The 8227-nt window shown below is 40.7% G+C and overlaps 1 protein-coding gene and 1 long non-coding RNA gene across 2 annotated transcripts in view; one reads left to right on the top strand and one right to left on the bottom strand.

The window, feature by feature from the left end:
• IL2RA (interleukin 2 receptor subunit alpha) overlaps positions 1-8227 on the bottom strand; it is a 42329-nt gene that overhangs the window by 17981 nt on the left and 16121 nt on the right. The gene's annotated exons all lie outside the window — the stretch shown is intronic.
• LOC102502799 (uncharacterized) overlaps positions 1479-8227 on the top strand; it is an 11982-nt gene continuing 5233 nt past the window's right edge. The window contains exons 1-4 of the long non-coding RNA XR_334764.3: positions 1479-2131; positions 3280-3378; positions 6119-6159; positions 7238-7400. This is a non-coding gene — a long non-coding RNA (uncharacterized LOC102502799). The remainder of the gene's footprint in view (positions 2132-3279; positions 3379-6118; positions 6160-7237; positions 7401-8227) is intronic.

The following is an 8227-nucleotide window of genomic DNA, read 5'->3' as shown; positions in this document are numbered from 1 at the left end:
ATAGGGCGCGTGCGCTCGCCAGACAGACAGAGAGAGACAGAGAGATAGAAAGCAGGAAATCACCCCCCAGGGGGGATGGCCATGCCGCAATCCCTTCTCCTCCATTCTCCTCTCGGGATCTTGGGCACGCACGCACACGCGCCCGGCATGAGTTTAAGCCACCGGGTCTGGGACTCGAACCGCGGTCGACTACGTGGGAGTCCAGCGACATAGCCATTACGCTAACTGCTGGTCCCCATAACTTTTTTTTTTAAAGAATTATCTTCTTTAACTTTATTTATTTATTTATTTTAATTTTACTAGAGAGAGCAAGAGTGAGAAAGCAAGCCGCCAGGTATGGAACTCAAACCGCAGTCAGCCATGTGGGAGTCCAGTGCCCTTAACCACCACGCCACCTGCTGGCCCCGCGTGTTTCATATCTTATGTTGGATTTTCTTGTGTTAATGATCATTTGAAAACTACAGAAAGAATCCCACCTATTCCTCATCCATCCCACTTGCCATCTCCATCACTGTCCCTGAGAAGCTAACATGGGTGCATCTTTCCTTGGGACACTTGTGGTTTTGTTGTCTCCAGGAATTCCCGATGCAACTGAAGTGTTAACTCCTTATGGGAGTTTCTGGCTTTTTCAGCTGACAGGCTAATGATCATGACTAAGGACTACCTTTGTGGTCAGGGAGAATGGTGAGTGAGGATAGGAGACCCTTGGATACACTTCTCTTCCCATGCGCCCCGACCCCACTCTAGTGGATTGATGGAGACTATTTTTCCACCTTTCTTGTCCATGCTATATGGGAAAGACCACATCTGTAGTCCTCAGGCCATAGATAACCAGAAAGTCTTAACCAAAGACAAATAGTAAACAATTTAGCAACTCAACCCAACTTTTCTGATTCCTGGGCATCTGCTCTTTCCTTCTGAGTACTAGGCCTTATTATCATTTGTCACTATTTCTGGAAGCATAAATGTGCTGCTTCGACTTCTTGGATTTCAAATACAAGGTGAGAATCTTGGTGGAATGAGGTAGTCTGCCTTCTGTATACTTTTTTCTCTTTCTAATGAGAGATGCCATCACGTGGTAAGAAAAAGAGCAACATATGTAGACCAGTAGTTATTCTGACTTGGAATCATGATACTCCTTTATTTTTTGTCATTTGCCCCCAACTCCACTCCCTCAATATAAAAGCTGCTCCTTTATTTTTTATGCCTTAATTAAAAATTTTTTTAAAAATTTGATGAATTTTAATTAATGTTTTCTTTTTTAAAAGACTTTTGCCATAAAGCAGTTGTGCTTACTGGAGAGAAAAAGAGAGAGAGGGAATGTAAGAAATTGTTCCCCAGGGAGGATGGCCATACCCAGTCCCTTCTCCTCCATTCTCATCTTGGGATTTTGGCATGCATGCACACATGCCTGGCGTGTTTTTCAAGCCACCAAGTCTAGGACTCAAACCATAGAGCTGGCCATGTGGGGATCCAGCACTTTATCTGCCGCTCCATCTACTGACCCAATTTTAATTAATTTTTTAATTAAAAAAATTTAAAGAGAAAATGGAGTGGGGAGGGGAGAGAGAGAGAGAGAGAGGTTTTTGGCAGAGTTTCACCATGCCTTAATCCACCTGCCCCAGACTCCTACTTACCCAAGATCACAGGTGTGTGGCACCACACTTGGCTTGCTTTAGACTGCTAAAACTATTTCCAAGAAGCTTGCAAATGAGGTTGGTGCTACCGATTTACAAACCACACTGGAGCAACAAGGGTTTAGAGTAAGCGAAGCCCTGGTTGGCGCATCCCCCTCTGTAACTGCCTCCTTCCTAAGGACCATGCCCCTCCCTCCCAGTACAGGGAGCAGGAGCCCTTGGTCACTTCTGAATCTGTACACAGAGTGGTTTGTTTGGGGACCTGTGGTCCAGTAGGCTACAGTAAAGACTGTTGGCTGGAGGAAAAGTGGGCAGGTAAAAAGGTGCCATGGGCTTGGAGATTTTATTGTTTGTTTTTTTCTCTGGTGTTCAAAAGGAGGGAGAACTCATCTGCGGCCCTTGCAAGCAATGTGGAAGATAAAGAAAAGGAAGGGGCTTCAAAAGGATGTGGACTGAGTTTGAGATAAGACTGTTTGCTCTGTGGATGAATCAAGGTCAGGTTATGTTCACCTGTGGCCCAGCCACCACCAAGCAAATGGCTTCCCCTTGGTTCCTCTCCACTTCTCGGTCTAGCGAGGATAGAGTGAAATAATTCACAGGGCACAGAAACGACCAGATGATTTACTAGGCTTTATGAGACCCAGAGGAGTATATCAAGAGCTTAGGTTACCTGGTAACAAAATGATCTGGTTCCTGCCCTGAAGTAGTTCATCTTTGTCAGCTACAAAAAGAACTCCAAAGACATACCTAATGTCAAAGGTGTCTCCAACTTCCTTGGGAAACACAAACCAGTAGTTTGGGCCTCATAGGAAGTACATATTTTTGGTGCAAAATAAAAATGCATAGAACATGTTGAATATTCCTTTTTTTTTTTTTAGAGAGAGATTTTTGCTGTAGGGCGCGTTCGCTCACCAGAGAGGCAGAGAGACAGAAAGTGAGAAATCATCCCCCCAGGGTGAATAGACACACTGCAGTCCCTTCTCCTCCATTCTCCTCTTGGGATCTTGGGCACGCACGCACATGCACCAAGCTTTAGTTTGGACTCAGACTGCAGTAGACTACATGGGAGTCCAGCCGTATAGCCGTTATGCCATTTACTGTTCCCATTTTTTTTTTTTTAATAGGATCACAGAATCTGAGAACTGGGAGAAATAGACAAGGAAACTGAGGCTTACCCATTTTGTGAGTTTGTGGCAAGCCTGACTCTAAGTTCAATGCTTTTCCATCTCACAGTCATAATCTTTAGGAGAGAGGGCCGTTCACACATCTGTTGAAGGTTATCTTTCGCTGAGAAGCAGAGCTCTGTCTAAACATTCTGGGTTCTAGGAGGTGTTTGTGTGATGTTGTGGTTTAGTTCAGATCATTATCTTTCAAAAAGTCAGAGAGCTTGGCCCCTCCATTGGGGGTTCTTTATATAATAATAACTGTGATGTCGAACCCTGCCTGCATGTTGCTCCGTTGTGTATATTACCTGAAAGGTAGAACCTGTCATCTCTGCCTTAGAATGCAGGAGACTGAGGTTCAGAGAGATTAAGGAAATTGCCTAAACCACACAGCTCAAGGTGGTGGGACAAGAGTTGCATGCAACCCTACTATGGCTGCCTTCACTCTGCTTTTTAAAGAATCTCACTTTTACTTTCAGGAAATTCTTTCAAAAGCAAATGCACATGTGCCAAGAAGAAGCAAGGATGAAGAGAAAAGAAGTGTGGAGACAAGGTTCATGGAGTTAAAGCATTCTAAGGTCATCGATTGAGAAGAAGATTATGATATTAATTAAATCTGGACTTTTTAAGTCTGGGTTCACGGTAAAATGTTGAAACTATGTCTAAAATGACAGAGAAAAGTGAGTGACTTATAAACCAATGGAGAAAAAATAATCGCATAAAATAGAATAGAGTGTAGAGTAGGATAAGAACTTACTTGTCAAGAGAAGGCAGAAAAATGTATATAAAGAAGAGCAAAAATAAAGGACAATGTAAGATAGTGGAAATTCATCTAATATACTGATAATGACTATCAATGTCAATAGACTAACTCTGTAGTTAAAGCAAAACAAATGCACTACAGTTTATTTTCTTGTATTATAGTTTTTAGTTTTGTTTGTTTGTTTTAGATTTTTGCCATAGGACACATATGCTCACCAGAGACAGAGAGAGACAGTGAAAAAAAGAAGGAAAATAAGGTGTTTTGTGTAGCATGCTCTACCAGTAAAATCCGTCTAACGCTTTTCTTGTGATTAGATTAGGATCATGAGGATGATCATAGGATTATCAAAAGAATCCATGACCAAAAAACTGTTAAGTTTTCCAATGATTTAACCTTGACTCTTGTGATTCTAGTCTCTCTAAGCAGTCTCAACACTTCAAAACTCACCTCTATGCTGATGGCTCCTAAATGATAAAAGAAGTGTTACATTTACTGGATTCTTACCAAGTTCTAAAAGCTATTCTAAGCCCTTTATACATACTATTTTAATTCTGACAGCAACACTGGCAGAATTATCATTGTCACTTTATGGATGAGGACATTGAGGAACAGAGAGGTTGGTTAAATTGCCTGAGGTTACCCAGCTGGTCACACTGGTAGAGGATTCAGATAAGGGAGCTAGGATTCTTACCCATGCAGTCCTTTGCTTTTTTTTTTATTTTTTAGAATTATTTATTTTATTTTTATTTATTCATCCATTTATTTTAATTTGACCAGAGAGAGACACAAAGAGAGAGAGTGAGAAGGAAAGTGAGAAAGTAAGCCACCAGGTCCTTGTCTCGAACCATGGTCAGCCATGTGGGAGTGTCCAGCACCTTAACCACCATGCCACCTGCTGGTCCTGAACCTTTGCTCTTAATGATTCTGTGCAGCCTCTTCCAGATCTGTATCTATAGCTCTGAGCTCTAGTCTAGACACAATACTGTATCCTTCTACCTTTCTATCTGTATCTCCTTTGGCACTTCAGTTCTGTTCAATACTTTGTCACCAGCTACAGATACTAATTTCTCTTCCACTTTGTAATTGAGGCTTTAGCCAATGCAATCAGAGAATAGAATGTAATTAGTGGTATAAGAACTGGAAATAAAATAAATAAACTGATCTATATTTGTAAATTATATGTAGTGTATTGAGTAAAACCAGAATTAACAATGAAAGAAAGAAAGCAAAGAAATAATTTTAAAAGATAGTCATCTATAGAGATACTAAAGAAATGTATATGTGAGAGTCAGGGAAGGAAGCATTTTTTTAAAAAATAAGATAACCAGCCAAGTAATGCAGAAAAAAGGATATTAAAGGAATTGTATGCAGAAGATCTCAAGAAATTATGTTGAGTGAAAAAAGTCAATTGACAGGTTACATATTATTTGACTCTATTTAATTAACATTCTTAAAATGACAAGACTACACAGATGGAGAACAGTTTAGTGATTGCATGGATTAGGGAAGGATGAGGCAGATGGCTGTAGCTATAGGGAGTAGCAGGAGAGATCCTTGTGATGAGAACTTTCATGCGTCTTAATTGCAGTGGTCACATGAATCCACACATGTGAAAAAGTTGTGTACAACTAGATACACACACATATTAATGAGTTCATGAAAACTGGTGAAATCTGAAGAAGATAGAGGAACTGTATTAATGTCAAATTCCTGGTTGTGAATCATACTATAGTTAAGGGGGAAACTAAATGAAGAATATACCAGAACTCTCCATATTATTACTATATACAACTGCATATGAATCTACAAGTACCTTGAAATAAAAAGTTAAAAATGGACCAGCAGATGGTGTGTAGCAGTTACTTTGCTGGGCTCCCATATGGCCAACCACAGTTTGAGTTTCAGACCTGGTGGCTTGAAAATCACACTAAGTGTGTGTACGTGTGTGCCCAAGATCCCGGGGATCCCGGGAGGAGAATGGAGGAGAAGGGATTGTGGCATGATCATCCTCCCTGGGAGGATGATTTCTCACTTTCCCTCTCACTGTCTCTGTCTCTCTCTGGCAAGCACATGCACCCTAAGACAAAAATCTCTCCAAAATAAATAAATAAATAAATAAATAAATAAACAAACAAACACAATGCTCTGTTTCTTTTCCTGTCCCATTTTCTCTTAACAACTCTCACATTCCCATCATCTGAGTCCATAAAGCTTGAGACTCTAGCATCCTCTTTTATTTCACCTCTCCATTGCCTTCCCATCAAGTCATTATTCCCATCTCTGCAACTCTTGCATCTCTTCTCCTCTTTACTGGCTCTGTCTACTCAACTACAGCCCTCCTGACTGTTCATCTGCTATGGCAATAACATCCTATTGTCTCTCTCTGCCCTACGAAACTTTAAACTTCCGTCAACTCAAGTAATCCGAAAGCACAGAATTGTCTATACTACTGGCATAATAAATGGCCTAGATGTGAAGTCTAAGGTCCTCTACACCTTTGTGATGTATCTCTGGTTATAACAATAACAAGTTTCCCTCTGCTTCTTTTTCTCCAGGAAGTGGGTTTGTGTAATATGGACTAAGTTCTTGTCAGGAGGTACTGACCATATTTTGTTGCTTTACTATGGGAATCAAGTAACCAATCAAATAGTAGGTGGCAGATTCTTCAGAGCCATTAACCAGCTGTAAACCCTACATCACTGCCTTTCGTTTGGCTCATTTGTTCTTCTGGGCTTTTTGATGTGGTTCCCCATGCTGGGAATCCCCTCGGATCATGAACCAGGAACAGAATCCCCTGTTCATGAGCCAGGAACAGAATGAAGGCTGCTCTTGACTACATGGTGTGTGAGGGGTGGGTGGGAATTTACCTGGCATATTGGGCAGAACGGGCCATCCTGGCAGAGGGAATGTGGAAAAGAGCATGCTATATTCAGGGTATAGAAAGTTTTGCTGGAATGTGAATCATAAAGGTATGAATGACAAAACATGAACGTCAGTTGAAATATAGTAAGTAAAACTGTAAAATGCTCCACAAATGTTAATTGGTGCTATGATAACCTCTCAAGCAATGTTGTTTTTAGAATCAAGCAATGAAATATGTTAAGTTCCTTTGTGAGCTGGAAAATTTTTTTTAAATGTTAACTACATTAAGCTTAATTGTGTCAGAACCAGGAAATAGAGTTTCTTTTGAATTTATATTCTAAGAAGTATTTATAAAAACTCTGTATTAGTTCCTTTCCTCTCACTTGTATTCACAAGACTAGATAATAACAGACTTCAATCACTTTAACATATGGTTAGGCCAGTTCCGTGGGCTTGTGCTTAAAGCAGCCAGATCTCACAGCTGACCATGCAGTTTGAGTCCTGGACCCAGCAGCTCAAGAAACACACCAGGCATGTGTGCGTACATGCCCAATATCCCAAAAGGAGGGAATGGTGGGGGACTGCATTGTAACCGGAATGGTTAGCAAAAGATAAATAAATGGATGGATGGATGAATATATATATGTGTGTGTGTGTGTGTGTATGTATGTATATATATATATATGTATATACATACATATATATATAAACTTTTCCTAGTTCTTAGCCATTACACCTAAATACCTAAATTATGATATATTATCTTAGCTGTTTACTTTGCCTTTTGTCACTCTTGCCTTTTTTCTTTTTAGACAGGATTTCCCTATGTCATGATCCTACTGTCTCAGCCTCCTGAGTAGATGGGACTACAGGTGCACACCTTCACACCAAGCTTTTAGGGTGGACCAGGAATCAAACCTGTACCTCTCTTGTGACCTGTCAAGTAGCAGCATCCATTATCACACACTACAGCAGGTGATTATGACTCTTAATTTTTGAAAAAGTCTTTCTTTCATTGAAAAAAAGAGACAGCTTCTTCAATAAGGTCTCATGCTGCAAATCCCACTCCCACCCCTCCCAGCCAGTCTGAATGAGGGTGTGTTTAGTCAGCTGGGGAGCAGATTGTGCGGTCTTCCTTATGGATCCAGCACTGCTTGAGCAGTGTGTTATCGCTGTGCCACCAAGCCAGTTCCCAATTTTATTTTTCAAGTCAACTGTCTCCATCACCTTTTTCAGCCCTCAGCAGCTGAATTCAATGAGTAAAGTTATAGCTTCTTCCTACAGGAGTTGCTAAGAGGACTTTTAAAATGGTATAATTACAGCAATATAAAACTTATATAGGCTTGTGGACCAGAACAAAAAAAATAGCATTATGCGAAATACAAATGGCAGTGTAAGAACTTTCCCTCTCATCTATTCTCCACCCCTTCATTTTTGCTAAATCAGCACCCAAGAACAGAGCGGAGCCTTGTTTGGCTTCATCTCTCCCTTTGTATGGACTGAGTAGGTATGAATGAATACAGTCGTCTCCTCTGTGGAATGTTAGAATCAAAATGGAGTCACTTATATCAAACTCTAACAAAGATAAATGACTAAATGAAGCCAGGAAAGTGAGAAGGGAGGGTCCTCAAGCACACATGGCTCTGAAAAGAACTATTACAAAGTCCATCTAAAGGGCTTTAATGCATGTGTGCCTGAAACAAAAACGTTTGCCAAAGACTTTCCAAACTACAGCTTGCTGCAATGAGTCACAAGAACACTTGCTGGAGGGACCAGCAGTTAGCGTAATGGCTATGTCTCTG

This window comes from Tupaia chinensis, unplaced genomic scaffold (assembly GCF_000334495.1).
Source record: "Tupaia chinensis unplaced genomic scaffold, TupChi_1.0 Scaffold000275_1, whole genome shotgun sequence".
NCBI lineage: Eukaryota > Metazoa > Chordata > Mammalia > Scandentia > Tupaiidae > Tupaia > Tupaia belangeri.
The sequence above is the reverse complement of the archived record's forward strand: the minus strand, read 5'-3'. Positions and strand labels throughout refer to the sequence as shown.